Source organism: Sprattus sprattus, assembly GCF_963457725.1.
Source record: "Sprattus sprattus genome assembly, chromosome: 7".
Classification (NCBI taxonomy): Eukaryota; Metazoa; Chordata; class Actinopteri; order Clupeiformes; family Clupeidae; genus Sprattus; species Sprattus sprattus.
Genome location: NC_137926.1, coordinates 11,446,683 through 11,461,878, shown reverse-complemented (window position 1 = coordinate 11,461,878; position 15,196 = coordinate 11,446,683).

Genomic DNA, 15,196 nt, shown 5'->3' with positions numbered 1-15,196 from the left:
GTCATGTTTATATATTTTTTCCCTCTAAAATCGCTATCAAATAATCATACTGTGACAATTCGTTTTTAGTTGTGCTGGAATATGTGCAAAAACACATAATGAAACTACATTGAAAAATGTGTTTGGTCACTTAAAGTGATTCTCAAAGGTCTTGGGTACGCTATAAGCATAAAAGCTCTTAATAAATCCATTCATATGAAGAAATGGCCATCTAACGATCTATGTCCCTGTCATTGTAGTATCATAAAGTATCACAATGGGAGGGCTAATGGCCTTGAACCAAGCATATGCAGAGCCCCCCCCCCCCCCCCCCCCCCCCCCCCCCCCCCCCCACACACACACAGAGCCTTTTCACAGGAGTATATCATTTGTAGAACAGAATAAGACAATTATTTACAGAAATCTTCACACTATATACCTACACATGCTAACATACATTTTGACACAAATAATACTCCATAAACGTCCAAACCATACCATGAGTAACGATGCAGTAAATATAAATAGCCTAAGAGCTCATACTAGCACACACAGCAAACTGGGGAAGAGAAGACTATGTTACAGAACATGCAAATGTAAATTTAGCTAAAAAACTTTAAACTACAACACGCAAATCTCCAAGGCATATAAGATATTAACCATTTAAACATACTCATCCAGTACCTCTCAGATAGCAGTTGTAGCTCCATATTACACATCATCTCCTTGTCCTTGTAATTTAAAAGCCTGGTTAAAAGCGCTTCCTTTGATGCAATATCCACTACTATTTCAACTCTTCTTTCCATATCTACTGTCATCTACTTCCAGATGACAGGGCTTGCCTCAAATTAAAGAAATTATACTCTGACCTGGGTGATGTTTTGTAAACAGTGGACTTTCTCCCTCGTGGTCTATCTCCTCCCTTAAGGCCGATATATGCTCAGTTTCAGACGCAACGCGCAAGCACGTAAGCACGTAGGCGCAAGCAATTCACCGCCAGAACAATAGGCTTGCGTAAAATGGCGCAAGTCTAGAAAAAGGGGCCGACGCATGCAAGACGTGAAAAGACGCGCAAGGGGCGCGCAAGGGCCTCTTGCGCCTGCGCTTGCGCTTGCGTCTCTGAGCATAAACTAAGCTTTAGGCACAGGCCACAGGCAATGATGAAGTCTTCTTTGGATTAAGACTCTAGCATGTGTACAGAACATCTAATGAAGGGGTGGGTCTTTACTCTGTCCTATGTCCAGTCCAATGTTTTAATCAGAAGGAAAAGCCTTTAAGATTTATGGCAACACTATCGTCCTCTTGGTGTGATAATGTGGTGCGAAGATTGGTTTAAAGATTTCAGACAAAACTGGTCTAATTTATCTCGGCTTTCGCTACGGTGTTGCAGTCTTCAGGGGGTTAATACCTGGTGTGAACAGGGCCTGAGAGACCACAATAAAGGATCTGGGTGCAGTATATTCAGCAGAAGGTGAGAGACCACGATAAACGATCTGGGTGCAGTATATTCAGCAGAAGTTGAGAGACCACGATTAAGGATCTGGGTGCAGTATATTCAGCAGAAGGCGCATGGCTATGATATGTCTCTGACTGCCAGTTAGTCATGGTGTTGCCTAACAGTGGGGTCATTCCAGCAAGCGCGACTCATTTCAACAACATGCCAACCACCAGATGCACATCACTGTGGCATTCTGGGATCCAATTACAACTCGCCAAATAATCAGTAGGCAGATAGAGGGTCAAAGTGTGATAAAACCACTCTCCCTCTCTCTAGCTCTCTCTCTACCTCTCTCTAGCTCTCTCTCTACCTCTCTCCTCGGAACAATAGATCTCAGTCATGATACCATTGACCTCAGATGGTTTCCACTGGACTACTAAAGAGCTCAGACAAGTGATAAAGCAGGCAGTTAGCTTCATCGATTCCCCCAACCTCCATAATATCCACTCAGGATTCATTCTGTCTGGAGATAAGTCATCCACTTCTAAATGGCAGGCTGTTAAATGTCACGAGTCATGACTTTATGTTTTCAATTGAGCATTCCCTTGCGTAATAGCTGATCTATGGACACAGGAATATAAAGGTTTATATGTATATGTTTGATGAGACATTTTAATGGCATTCCTCTGTTTCATTTGAAGTCCTCTTTAATAGTTAATTTGAGTTGGTCTTAATTGATTTTTTTGTGACTGCATTATTCAGTATGTGCCACAACACTCTTCCACCACAGAGGAAGCTTGTAGGACTAGATGCATTAAATATATCACAGCTTTCATCATGAACATCATGACACTGTGTGTCACTCTGCACAAATGTTTCTCATTCATTTTTTTTTTTTAATTATACAACATCCTTAATTAAGAAAAGGCTTTATAGTTACCTCTCATAGCCCTATTCTTTAACTAGCAATGTGCATAGAAAATCATGAATGTGAATGGACTGCACTGTGAGGAATGTAATGGAAAGAGTTCCCTGATGAACAGCACCATCTGCTGAAGGGTTTCATTATTTATTTCCTTGTTTAGAAATCCAACCTGATTTCTGTTCACTGATGATGGCTAGGGTTTCTAGTAGGCAGAAGAAAAAGAGATATAATTGAAATGTATGAGGTAAAATTCCAGATAGAAAGTTCATGCTTGTGACAGAAAATAAAACACGGAGGGCAATACTCTATGTTCTATCAAAACACATATAATTGTCCACACATGCACCTTAATGGAAAACAAATGAACCTCAAGCTATGGATGCCCTGGGTACCTCAGAGGTGAAGTCAACATTAAATATAACCTATGAATAGAGTTAAACTCTCGAGGGAGTTCCAACCCCTTGACACCCTCCCGCTCTCCTGTGGTCAAATGTAGGATTTTCTTAAATATATAAATCATTTCACCATATACACCTATTGGCTTTGAATTTGTAGTTTTTTGGAGTATGTTCACAGTGTGAGTGTGTGTGTGTGTGTGTCTGTGTGTGTGTGTGTGTGTGTGTGTGTGTGAGAGAGAGAGAGTGAGAGTGCATGAGAGAGAGAAAGAGAGAGAAGGAGGTTGTCAGAAAGCATATGTTGGGTCGGTGTCAGCGGTGTAACTGATGAATGCTCACTTTCCAGACCATAAGCAGAAGGAGGTAGACATCATGCAGGCCTGTGACACAGAGTACCCCGGCTTCATGTATAAGACATCCATCACTGAGACCAACAGCATCATCACATGTAGCCGCTGTCAGAATTAAGTGCAAAAGGTTGCCGTGGAGACAAGAGGTCTCCCGTTACAGGTCACACTGAAAACTATAAGTTATGATGACAGTATGTTTTTCCTTTGCCAGCCTCTAAAACGTTGTGAAGCTGTGTTGTATGAAGGCATAAAAGAAAGAAATTACTGTAAAAGTAAGGGTATAAGGGTATAAGGTAAGATTCAGATGCAGCTAAGGTTTGACCTTAAGTTAATGTTATTCACTATCAGGTAACAGGGCAAAACACAGAAGGGCAGAAGTCTTTCAAAAATACTAGGAACAGGCAGAATTCAACACAAGGGAGTCACAAAACAGGCAAAAGTCAGAACCAAAACAAGACTCCAATATCCAGACAGAGGTCAAAAACCATTGGACCTTATTCCAACCATTTGCTAACGTAGGCCTGTCCATATTATTCCTTTTGTATTTTTAATTATCATGGATACAAACAAAGATCACGTGGTAAACAAATACTCTCATCATTTCTTGTAACTCACCACATAAAAACAAACTAGTCCAATCAGTGTCACATCTGCTGTCAAATAAGGTGAAAGTATGATTATTGCAGTCACATCTTCACACTCATCCCAAGTTGAAATGAACCCCAGTAGATCCACAACATTAGTAAGACTGTAACAAACTGCCACTTCAATCAGTGTGTAACTCATTACATTACTGATTTTGTGTCAGATTCGTACCTGTTGTGTAGTGTGTGTGCACCTTATGGTTATCACTCAGTCCACCAATCCACCAATGTGATTATCATTCTGCTGTAAGACGTTTTTTCTGGACAGTCTCAATGAAACGATATCAAAACTAGACGTAACGCAAAGCGTTACAAAATATGACCGCCGAACTGTTCAGTAGGTTTTGGCACAGAATGAGTCATGGTTGCCACTGTGTTTGTGTGTTTTTATGTGTTTTGTGTGTGTAAATTGGTTTGTGTTTCATTTTTATGTATTAAAGGAATTATTTGTGCATGCGTACATATGTCTACTGTGTGTGTATGTGTGCATACGAATGTCTACTGTGTATGTGTGTGTATCAGTTGCAGTTTTGAGCATGCATTATGGTGCAGTTTTGACCATGTCAGCCAGAGATACCTGCAATTACATCACCTCATGTTTGCTTTTTCATTTTTAAGTAGGTGGCGCTATACATAAAATGAGTGGTTATGGGATGGGTTGACATGGCCCCTTTAGACAAACATGCAAAAAACATGTGGCCCTCCTAAGCCCTACAGTTCTCGGGATATTCGTAGAAAACTGTGTCAGCCCACCTACAGGCCAGTTGGTGTACAGTCACATAAAAAAAAACATATTGTATGGCCCCCCATGGACAAAATTGCACGAAACTTGGCATGCATTCAGAGGGTCTCATAATGATCCACCACTCTCAATTTCGTGCACTTTCGACAATATATGCATAAGTTATAAGTGACTGGAGTTGTGAAGAATGCATAGTTTGAGGCTCTGCCACGCCCACACCCTTCAAACTTTGTAAAAGACTCTCATAACTTTTAATTCCCCATTGCTGAAGAGTAACCTGACCACGTTTGAAGGCATTACCATTAAATCTGTGGAAGGAGTTCAATCACATGCGAGGGGTGGAAACAAAGTGAAGTTTCCAACCACCAACAGGTGGCGCTATAGGTGATATCAGTCAGGCATATGTACGCGTTCGGGCCGGATCCAGCGTCCACCCTAAGACATTGTCTCTGGATCAAACAATGTACGCAACAGTTATAAGAGACTTTGTGTTTTGTGGCAAGCACTAACAAGTTGGCAAAGTTTGAGGGTCTGCCACGCCCACACCATCCGACTAATGAGAAAATCCAATATGACTTTTAGTCGCCCATGGCTGAAGAGTAGCCGGACCACATTTCAAGGCGTTACCATTAAAGCTGTCGGAGGAGTTCAATCAGATGCGAGGTGTGCAAACGCCGTCAAAACGCATCTTCCACTCAAAATGGCGGACTTCCTGTGGACCTGCCACCATGGCGTCGGGAGACTTTTTGGTGCGTCCAAGCATGATGAAGACGTGTACCGAATTCTGTAAAACTACGCCAAAATAACCCCAATGCGCAGGGTTTTTTGCATTGTTCTAGGGGGCGCTACAGAGCCATTTTGCTCCATCCATGGACAAAAACTCTACCGAAGATGGACGGTTACAGGCTTGATGTCCCTGGCAAATTTGGTAATTTTTCAAGCCCTTTGTCATATATTCGATTAAAACACCTAATTTTTGCTTTTTAATTTTCAACTAGGTGGCGCTATACATGTAATGACTGGTTATGGTATGGGTTGACATGGCCCCTTGACACAAACATACAAGAACAATTTGGCCCTCCAAGGCCCTACTGTTCTCGGGATATTCGAAGAAAACTGTGTCGCGCCACCTACAGGCCAGTTGGTGTATAATCATATAAATGAATTTATTGCATGCCCCCCGTGAACGGAATTCCACAAAACTCAACGTGCAGTCAGAAGGTGTCATAATGATCCCACACCTCCGATTTCGTGCAGTTCTGACCTTGTCAACTTACAATTAAAATGTTTTACAACACTCCATTTTTGCTTTTTCATTTGTAACTAGGTGGCGCTATACATGAAATAAGTGGTAGTGGAATGGTTGACGTGGCCTCTTAACACCAACATACAAAAAAAATATGGTCCTCCTAAGCCCTACGGTGTTGACTTATTCACAGAAAACTGAATCGCCCCACCCTCTTTAAAAGGGGTCCAGTCCAACGGGGGTGCAACGGATCAAAACGAAAATCAGTGGTTCCATGCTAATCTAGTAAGGCTACATGCCTACCATACCAAATTTCGTGCACCCCGGTGTTTATGTGTACCGGAAATTGTTGACAGAAAATCGGCAAATAGGAAAAAAAAAATAAAATACCCAGAAAAAAAACTCCGACTAAACCTAGCTGTCACGCGGTGGTCATAATAACATCAGGTATATGACGCCCAATCAAACACACAGACAACAACTTCATCTCAGTTTGACAGAAAACACATCCACCTCTGCACCCAAAAGGGTTGTCTCACACTGAAACTGCCTGTTGCATGAAGCTAGAAGCTGAACACTGACTGTTTATATGTTTGAGACAGTTTATATGTTTCTACAACAATATGACGTGACGTGACATGGGGCCATCATACATAAAGCTCTGTTCCGGATGAATACAACATTCCTTTTTGTTTGCACGAGAACAGCGCCGTAAGTTTTAGGCAAATATCTTAAGACTGTCAACATCACTGATAACTGAACCTAATTCTAACAACATCTAGGTGACTGTTGTGGCAAGGAACAACTCCCTGTTAGTCAGGAAGGAACCTAATGGGTTGGTCTGAACTAATTTTCACATTATACCTCCCAAAAGGTCCTTAATTTTGAGATGATAACTTGACATGTTTAATGCTATTATTGCACTTACATTTGTAAAGATTTTTCTTTAATAAAAAATAACTAGTTTTTGGATTGGTTTTATGACCCCTTGTCCTTTTTTTGCACTTTTTACTGTAGGAGCGACCCCCATTAAGTTGTTAGAAGTTACTAAGAAACTTTTACTTAAAGCGTTCACCTACTGAAATGTAGTTATGGTGATGTACAGAACTCAAACGCTCAGACTTCCCTCAGCCTGCTAACTGGGGAATTCCAGCAGCTCCTGACTCGTTTGAATTCCCTATCCACACCTCCTCCCTCTCGGAAATGGAATTGAGCCCTAGTGACTAGTGACTATGTTTTATGGCAGAGATAGTGACACACACACACTCTGAATTCTATCTTTGCATTTTACCCATCCAGGGTAGTGATACACACAGTGAAGCACACTAACCCGGAGCAGTGAGCTGCCTTTGGTGGCGCCCGGGGAGCAGTGATTGGGGTTAGGTGACTTGCTCAAGGGCACTTCAGCCGTGGATGTGGGCATGGGAGAGCAGTGGTCTACCACTTCCCTTATCAGTCGGCCACGGCTCTCCACCTCCAACCTTCATTGGTGTGTGTTGTGGCGGTGTATGAGGCACGGGAGTTGCACTAATAAAGCATCATTTCCAAGGGTGTGTGGTGTATGGGGCTCAGGTCTTGCCTTTAAACCTGAGATCTTTGTGTCCGACTCCATTCTTCTGGGCTAGCTCGCCACATTAGAGTCTTTGAGTCAAATCAAGGAAAGACAATCAATCCAAATTGTGATGAATGACCAGCAAGATTAAAAAAGAAAAAGAAATTGCTTGCTTCCAAAAATGTCCACTGGGCGCCACTAGAGTTGCCCTTATCACGGATCAGGCACGACTGACAGGGCTGTCAGGTGGCAGCCAGTGCCTTTCTAAAACCAGACTATCCCCACTCCCACTAACGTCAATCAATCAATCAATCAATCAATCAACCAATCAATCAATCAATCAATCAACCAATCTATAATCTATTCTTGTGTTATGAAGGCCTGCTACTTTTTTTTTTGATGTTCAGTGTTTTAGTGCTTTTGCTGCTAATTATTTGAAGGCCGATGTTATTGACGTGGGTCACATTGATTGGTTGTTCATTGGGTTGTTGTTGCTGTCACAAGGAGTTTTGGGGTGGTACTACCCCCTTTTCTTTCATAAAGGATGCTCCAGTCTACCATATGCTGAAGGAGATATTAAAGGAAGCATTGAAACTCCGTTCCTAGGCATTTAGAGAGTTTTAACACAGTACAAAAAAAGACTATTGAATGGGAGGTACATCCAGAAATTTCAGAATAATTGCCCTCTCAAATGGTTTTTACCTGTTTAAGGAAGTGTGGGAAAAGGGATCAACCATTGTCACCATTTCAAAACTGACTGTGATTCCAAGCAACACAGACTATACATTTGACAAAGAATGACTTAGTATACAACACTGAGATTTTATTTTCTATAATATTGTTTAATGTGATCGTATCAAATCATCATACAACTGTCCAGGAATGGGTATAAGAAATCCATATAGAGATTTGTTGAGGATTAAAGACAGCTAATCTGTCATTTTAGGAGAAACTATTACATTCTGGAGGTAGACAGAGGGGCCATAGAGATAGATGATGCACAAGAAACATATGAAGCCATAATAATTGCATTGATGCTGTGTTCCCCTATCTGTGTCGAACTCTTGCTGAAATCTAAGGATGATGCTTTCATTTGCCTTTGGAATGTAACAGCCAACACCTGAAAAATTTGAGAAAAAAACATGTCATAATTTGTTGTCATTGCTTGTGAACTTTTTTGACTTGCATTGACTGGAGTCACAGTGAATGTTTAATTAATGTTTTCACACCATTGTCAGATACAAATTAATCTAATCACATGGACCTCGAAGTCAAAACCTTACCAGATGAACATAAGAATGGGCCTCATTCTCGAACATTTTCTGAAGTTTTTCTGAAATGTTTTCTTACGGATTTAGGAAGACCAACGTAAGAAAAAGATTTCATGATTGCCTGATTCATGAATGCCTTTAAATGTGTTATTAGGCAGCCGAAGTGTTCTCAGCGGTGCTCCCCGGAAAGAAGATTCTTAGCACCTTATAAGGGCACACAACCATAGTGACGTGTGCAGTCAGAATCGTCAGAATCCACGCGAAAGCAACTCAAGGGCGAGTCATGTCAAAGCGGAAAGCGAGCACAGGTCGAGTAAACGCAGATATAACTTCACCGGTGCAGAGGTGGAGGTACTGTTGCAGGATGTAGATGTGTCCATTCTATTCCACGATGGCTATATCAAAGTGATTGAGTTTAGTGCTTATTTATTTATTCACATTTGCAGTGTTCATATAGTGCTTTCATTTATTTTAGGACATCACGATGCCTCGTAGAATCATGAATATAAATGTGAAACGTAATTGTTAATGATACAAATATTCTCGCATTTATTATTATTATAATTATGTGAACAAATTCAGTCCTTAACCCTTCTAACACGGAGCGGCCCTGTGGGGGGCATCTGTTTTTTTTGTTGAGTAATTGCATTTAAGAAAACTCTGGGCGATTTACGACTGCTATTACGAGTTCTGAAATTCTTCTGAAGATCAGAACGAATCCCAGATGAGAAAACTTTCATGAACGCAAAAAACAACGTAAGTGCAATTCCTTCTTTAATTATTCATAACTGCAATCAAGAATGAGGCCCAATGTTTTCACTTAATACCGAACAATGTACATTTATTTATATATTTTAAGCCTGTAGAATGTTGCTTTAATGAAATGGGAAGTTTGGTATGGGTAGATTTCAACATGAAAAACAGATTGAGATGTTCTGCATTGGGGGATGTCTGAACTCACCCACAGGTGTAGGGGTCAGGGTTCCATTTCTGTCTGACATAATCTCCCAGTAGGACTCAGAATTTGCAGCCACACCATTCACACTCTCAACGAAAAAACCAAAGTCAGGATCCTCTGACCCAGTGAATCTGTGGACAAGGACATTTTGGTAGACACTTCTGCGGAGATGATATTTATCTAAAAGCATGAATCCTTTCCCATTCTAAACTATATACACCATATACTAACATTATTATTTACCTGAAATCCTGGTTAGTTTCCTGCAGTCTTGTCATAGCACCCAGAAGTGAACCAAATGGCCTAGCTGTGGCATTGTATATCTGTGGCAGGTTCATACCGTCTCTGACAGTCAGGGTTATTGGTACCCCCTGCACCGAGTCTTTGAAAAAAGTCAGGAAAAATCAGCATAAGAAATCAGATAAATATTTTGTCATGTATGGTTAAGTACTTAGAATGTTGTCAAAATAACGGCTTAATGTCGATTAACAAATTAAAGAAAAAAATAACTCGTCAAAAACTATTATTTGCACTCTATGTTGCCCCTTGAGCCCATATGTCGGGCCAGTCTGCATATGGTAGTAGTTCATATTTCTCCCATTGCCCGCATTGATAGTTGGATGTTAGGCCTTCAGCCTCTTCTTGGAATTATTTGTATAGGCCTTCAGCCTCTTCTTGGAATTATTTGTATAGGCCTACATCACCTAGTTCTTGAGTTCGAGATGGAGAATTCCAGAACTTCAAAAATGCTTGTGCAAAAACCTCCTGAAATCCTGAAGGTAATTTGTAAAATATTTTCTCCATAACTGTACGAAAAAATAGTTATTCAACTATCTTTAAAAAGCATTGCATTTCACCGCATCAAAGCAAAGTTACAGGGTGCGGTTTTTGGTGACATTTGCAGACAAACTATGAGATGGATTAATCAAAGAAAATTTTAATAGATAATGTTGTTATCTTTCCACGTCTATGGCAAATCTGACAGATTTTTAAATGCTTCTCTTGGCAAATTGATGAATTAAATTAATTTAGAATAATTAATCACAAATCATGTAATGTGTATGTTTGTATAAATGTATGTTTTAATCATTTTCCATGTTAATATTGTGTTGCACTTACAAGGAAAGGCATAAAAGGAAATATGTAATCAAACTAGAATGCGTTTCGTGAACGAACTGCGAGAGTGTGCTTGCTCTGTGACAGAGAGAACAAGTGCCTATGAATTAACATGTATTTACATCTACTCAATCAGTGTAGTGGGGCCTTCTTCCAATATATTTTAGCAAGCAACCAAGCTCAACCATTATATTTTGGCTCCACTGACGTTTAGACATATGAGGGTATCTCAGAGTTTCGTTATACTGACTTACTGAGCTAAGTGAATTGTTGAAATTGCTATCTTGGTAAAAGGAAACATCTCTGCAACAATATTAGAATGAATGCGGTTACATAGCCAGCTTTACTTAAAGTTTATTGTAAGATAGGCCTATATGTTAGACTTAATGCAGTTAGAGTTAGTCTGTAGGTGTAGTATCAAACGTAAGCAACACTTTTACTGTATAGATAGAGAGCACGTGTATCACATTGGTTTATAGTCTGTCAAATTAGTTCTAGTTATTGGTGTTCGTTGCCATACAAAGTTAGTCTTCTCTTATAAGCCTAGGTAGTACATCTGATTAGAGCTAGCAACCATGAATTGCAGATTAAGGGGTCCCCTATCTCAGTGTTCATTTTGGCAGCTATTTTTAGATTCAGTCTTAAGACAAAAATGCATATTAGTTTTAGTCACATTTAGTCATAGTTATCCTTCTTAGTTTCAGTCTAGTTTTCGAAAACTCATTACAATTTAGTCTAGTTTTAGGCACATTTAAAATTCCATATTATAGCCACATTAAACTCATTCCCTTCCCTTCTCAGGCCCAGGGACCTCCTGTGTTGTGTCAACTGCATAGTAGTCTAGCTTGCAGTACTTACATTGTGGATGCAATTAGTCTCCAAGATACAGATCTCATGCCTACAGCTGAATTCGAATTTGTTTGTAATAAATAATCGAATGTGATGATGAAGTACGGTACGCAGCGTCTTAACTGAAGCTCAACTCAACTATTACAGCAACTAGCTTGCCGCTAACGCTAACTGAAAACACATCGGAACACAGTGGCTAGCTAGGTAGCTAGCTGCTAATAAGTAACATATATAAGTAACACATCAGCAGTAATGAATCAAGTGTACTGATATTAAATGTACTACTAAATGTACTACTAACATGCCATTCTTAAATTAAAGCCAGTGACATGATGGTTAACGATTAGCGAGTTAACGATGGATACCGACAATTAGCATACCTAGCTAGGTAGCATTACCATTGGATTTCAATGGCAGTTATGCTAGCTCTGGCTATCCAGTCAAAGGAGCCTTGTTTCTGGACACGTATCACTTGACGAGCGAGGGCAATACAGTCATCTGGAAAGTTTAAAATGATACTAAACGAAGGGAAATCTACTGTATGGAGAATTTTCTGCTCAGTAGACAATGCAGATTCTAATTATGCTGGTGGATATGTCCAATGTAAGAAGTGTGAAGTTTTAATGAAATATGATTGATGCAACTGTCGTTCTCCATAACAACTTGGATTAACCTGGATGGCTGGATGAAGTTTCAGACCGAACGTCAAAGATCTTCAATGGTAAGACTTGTCGGTTGTGCCTCTGTTGGTGTCTCGTAAAACGTGAATTTTATTAAAGCATAGCGTGTGTATTGTGTAGCTATTTCATTCCGAGATTGCAGGGGAGTGAAATGCTCCGCTCTGCTGCTGGTATACAGACAGCCGGAAAGGTTAACAAACGGAATGAAATAGCTACACATTACACACGCTATGCCTTAATAAAACCCACGTTACTCACATACTGGTTAACACTGTTAGAGCGGGTGTATAAACTGTACCTGAAACTGTTGCCACTACATTCGTTTTAATATTTTGCACTCTCTATCTAACCACTTCTGGCATTTAAGAGAGCTTCTCCTATGTCAACTGATCTAATGTCAGTTGGCTAGAGTGCGTGACGTCACAATGGCTCAACCTTCCCCATGTTAGTCAATGAGAGAAAAAGGGGATGAAAAAGAGGGATAAAAAAGGAGTGGCAAAGAGTATCGCCACGAAAAGTCATAGCAACCTGCACCGGATCGGGCCGGACATTTTGGTGTTTGAATGGCGTCTCTAGCTCAAACGGGCGAGGAGGAGTTAGCTGCAAGAAAAACGGGGAGAATAAATAAATAAACTAGAATGCGTTTCGTGAACGAACTGCGAGAGTGTGCTTGCTCTGTGACAGAGAGAACAAGTGCCTATGAATTAACATGTATTTACATCTACTCAATCAGTGTAGTGGGGCCTTCTTCCAATATATTTTAGCAAGCCACCAAGCTCAACCATTATATTTTGGCTCCACTGACGTTTAGACATATGAGGGTATCTCAGAGTTTCGTTATACTGACTTACTGAGCTAAGTGAATTGTTGAAATTGCTATCTTGGTAAAAGGAAACATCTCTGTAACAATATTGGAATGAATGCGGTTACATAGCCAGCTTTACTTAAAGTTTATTGTAAGATAGGCCTATATGTTAGACTTAATGCAGTTAGAGTTAGACTGTAGGTCTAGTATCAAACGTAAGCAACACTTTTACTGTATAGCTAGAGAGCACGTGTATCACATTGGTTTATAGTCTGTCAAATTAGTTCTAGTTATTGGTGTTCGTTGGCATAAAAAGTTAGTCTTCTCTTATAAGCCTATAGTACATCTGATTAGAGCTAGCAACCATGAAAAACCTCTTCTGAAACTAAGAAGGATAACTATGACTAAATGTGACTAAAACTAATATGCATTTTTGTCTTAAGACTGAATCTAAAATAGCTGCCAAAATTAATACATCTCAGTGTTCATTTTGGCAGCTATTTTAGATTCAGCAGCTATTTTAGATTCAGTGCATATTAGTTTTAGTCACATTTAGTCATAGTTATCCTTCTTAGTTTCAGTCTAGTTTTCGAAAACTGAGCACACTACAACAGCTACATCCTCAAACGTTTTTCAGTTAACCTAATGATTCAAGGTCTCTCATGAATCATTACTCCCAGGACACGGGTTAATGTTAACTCACGCTATCGGCCACAACAAGTTAACCATTCTTTCAGTATAAGCAACCTTTGCATAGCCCCGCACAGCTAGGATATCTCACGTTACCGTAGTAGGAATACAAGCCTTAGCTCACTTGACCACACAACTAAATTCATGAATTACTTCACAGGTTTACTTAACAACTTGAATTAAGGAAAATGATCCCCCGTTACGGCTAGCTGAAACTGCCAGTGGATACTCCCGTTACGTAGTGTTAGTTAGCCTTTAGCCCCGTACTCAGATGTTACAGCTGCTTAACACAGCTAGGATAGCTCTGCTTAACACAGCTAACGTTACCGTAGTGGGAATACAAGCCTTAGGTCACTATATCCACACAACTAAATTCATGAATTACTTCAAAGGTTTACTTCACAACTTGAATTACGGAAAATGTCGTCTCCAACGTTAACGTAACGTTAATTTATATGTTAGCTGCTACGGCTAACTATCAGTTTCCATTAAAATTTCAGTCAGTACACTGAAAATGCTGCCATGCATTCAACTCACCTTAACGAAGTGGAAATACGGTAGCTAGGTTAGAAACTGTAGTTACTCTTATTCTTTCTCAAAGTTGAATTGAGAGGGACAGAGAAATACGGTTCCTCTTATTCTTTTTCAAAGTTGAATTGAGAGGGACAGAGAAAATGCGGTTCCTTGGATTTGGCGAGCGGAGGTGTCAGTGAGAAGCACAGCTGCAAGCCAGTTTAATGACCCTATTATGACGTCATAATGGCAGAGACCTCTGCCATGCAAGTCTATGGAGAAAAAAGGGGATGAAAAAGAGGGATAAAAAAGGAGTGGCATGGGGTACCGCCACGAAAAGTCATAGCAGCTTGCACCGGATCGGGCTGGACGTTTTGGTGTTTGAATGGCGTCTCTAGCTCAATCGGGCGAGGAGTAGTTAGCTGCAAGAAAAACGTACGGAATAAATAAATAAATAAAGAAAACTTGACGATAACAATACTGTGCTTCCCTTCGGGCAAGCACACTAATAAATAAAGAAAACTTGACGATAACAATACTGTGCTTCCCTTCGGGCAAGCACACTAATAATGTTTAAGCCTTTCACAAAATAAAAACATTTTCAAAAATACACTTTTAATATAAATTCATGAACTGACATATTCTATGACACCAGAGGTGTCAAGTAACGAAGTACAAATACAGATCAATGGCGCCATCCAGATACTGATTTTGAGCGTAATTGGATCAAGCATAGAAACCCATAACACTCATTGGTTAGGGCTATCCATCTTTTTTACGCATGACGCAAAACAAGACAACAATTTGACACCACTGTATGACACCAAACAGCTGGAAATAAATGATAATTTTGTCTGTGGTATTTCTACCTATCAGTAGGTCTACCCACAAGCATTCACTTACCAGCTGTAATCAGCAGTCCCAACACCAGAGCTGCGAAGCAGAGAACAGTGAAGAATCTCGGAGCCATTCTGCTTGTAAGTAGGAGCTCACTGGTGCTGTTCTGTCACTTGCAACTGGTCTACCTTTTGCTTAGGCTACCA